Raw genomic sequence first — 2,500 nt, 5'->3', positions numbered from 1 at the left:
CGCGCGGCCAGCACGCCGGAAGGCCCCCCCTCACCGGCCGGGGACGGTCCCACCCAGCCACCGCCGCGTATCGCTTCACACCCACATGCCATTCACGTTCGTGGGCATGGTGGGTATCGCTGAAACAACCGGTTGGTAGCTCAACCGATCGTCGCCATCACTGATTCACCTCTAGCGAGAACAACCGCACCACAACGGTTTACCAGTTCTTCATTTGCGTAACGTCACCAGCAAACGTAGACGTCCATCGCCATTTGCAAATTCAACGATTGTTGCATGCCTGTGTCAGGTGTCACGACACACTATGTCTGCCCACATACACGCAACAACATGTGCACGCTTCGCGAACACGTGGAAGGTGGCCCCCGTACGTATGCGATGTCCATTGCGCGAACGACTGTCAACCGGCCTCTGTCGCATGTCGCAGATGTGGAACGCAGTGCACCATGCTATCACGGTGTGTGAGAAGAGACGACTACGTCTGACAACACGCGCCACTACATCAACAGACGGCTCATGCTGATCGCCATCCACGGCATACCATACTGCAATCCAGCTCTTATAGGGAGACGACACGTAGCTGAGTGCACAATATTTGGACCGTATGGTTCGCCGTTGTTGGCGCAGTCGTGGTACGGTCACACATGTACCACGATGTATCATTCAGTACATGAGGACCAATGTGCGGTACAGTGTGTGATTTGGACGTACAACATCAGCGGACAGTTGCCACAAGCCGTACCACAACGTAGGCTGTGCTTCGCCATGCGAATGCCAATGAACAACTGCGAAGGGCATTGAGCATGTACGTCCTGCCGCCATCCGCATTACAGTGTATAGCTGCAAGGTGTTTAACATGAAGCGATACTCTGGGGACCGGGCAGTGCGAGTAGCAAACTATATTGCGGGGGTTGCAGTTAGGCAACACTACACTAATTTAACGCGTCGTATGACAATTACAGAGCAGGTTAAGGCCCAACGTGTGTTGGGTTAAGGCCCAACGTGTGTTGGGTTAAGGCCCAACGTGTGTTGGGTTAAGGCCCAACGTGTGTTGGGTTAAGGCCCAACGTGTGTTGGGTTAAGGCCCAACGTGTGTTGGGTTAAGGCCCAACGTGTGTTGGGTTAAGGCCCAACGTGTGTTGGGTTAAGGCCCAACGTGTGTTGGGTTAAGGCCCAACGTGTGTTGGGTTAAGGCCCAACGTGTGTTGGGTTAAGGCCCAACGTGTGTTGGGTTAAGGCCCAACGTGTGTTGGGTTAAGGCCCAACGTGTGTTGGGTTAAGGCCCAACGTGTGTTGGGTTAAGGCCCAACGTGTGTTGGGTTAAGGCCCAACGTGTGTTGGGTTAAGGCCCAACGTGTGTTGGGTTAAGGCCCAACGTGTGTTGGGTTAAGGCCCAACGTGTGTTGGGTTAAGGCCCAACGTGTGTTGGGTTAAGGCCCAACGTGTGTTGGGTTAAGGCGCAACATAGGTTAGGTTAAGGCGCAACATAGGTTAGGTTAAGGCGCAACATAGGTTAGGTTAAGGCGCAACATAGGTTAGGTTAAGGCGCAACATAGGTTAGGTTAAGGCGCAACATAGGTTAGGTTAAGGCGCAACATAGGTTAGGTTACGGCGCAACATAGGTTAGGTTAAGGCGCAACATAGGTTAGGTTAAGGCGCAACATAGGTTAGGTTACGGCGCAACATAGGTTAGGTTAAGGCGCAACATAGGTTAGGTTAAGGCGCAACATAGGTTAGGTTAAGGCGCAACATAGGTTAGGTTAAGGCGCAACATAGGTTAGGTTAAGGCGCAACATAGGTTAGGTTAAGGCGCAACATAGGTTAGGTTAAGGCGCAACATAGGTTAGGTTAAGGCGCAACATAGGTTAGGTTACGGCGCAACATAGGTTAGGTTAAGGCGCAACATAGGTTAGGTTAAGGCGCAACATAGGTTAGGTTAAGGCGCAACATAGGTTAGGTTATGGCGCAACATAGGTTAGGTTACGGCGCAACATAGGTTAGGTTACGGCGCAACATAGGTTAGGTTAAGACGCAACATAGGTTAGGTTAAGGCGCAACATAGGTTAGGTTAAGGCGCAACATAGGTTAGGTTAAGGCGCAACATAGGTTAGGTTAAGGCGCAACATAGGTTAGGTTAAGGCGCAACATAGGTTAGGTTAAGGCGCAACATAGGTTAGGTTAAGGCGCAACATGGGTTAGGTTAAGGCGCAACATGGGTTAGGTTAAGGCGCAACATGGGTTAGGTTAAGGCGCAACATGGGTTAGGTTAAGGCGCAACATGGGTTAGGTTAAGGCGCAACATGGGTTAGGTTAAGGCGCAACATGGGTTAGGTTAAGGCGCAACATGGGTTAGGTTAAGGCGCAACATGGGTTAGGTTAAGGCGCAACATGGGTTAGGTTAAGGCGCAACATGGGTTAGGTTAAGGCGCAACATGGGTTAGGTTAAGGTACAATATGGGTTAGGTTAAGGTACAATATGGGTTAGGTTAAGGTACAATAT

The sequence above is a fragment of the Schistocerca americana genome, unplaced genomic scaffold, assembly GCF_021461395.2.
Source record: "Schistocerca americana isolate TAMUIC-IGC-003095 unplaced genomic scaffold, iqSchAmer2.1 HiC_scaffold_1668, whole genome shotgun sequence".
In the NCBI taxonomy this organism is placed as follows: Eukaryota; Metazoa; Arthropoda; class Insecta; order Orthoptera; family Acrididae; genus Schistocerca; species Schistocerca americana.
The sequence above is the reverse complement of the archived record's forward strand: the minus strand, read 5'-3'. Positions refer to the sequence as shown.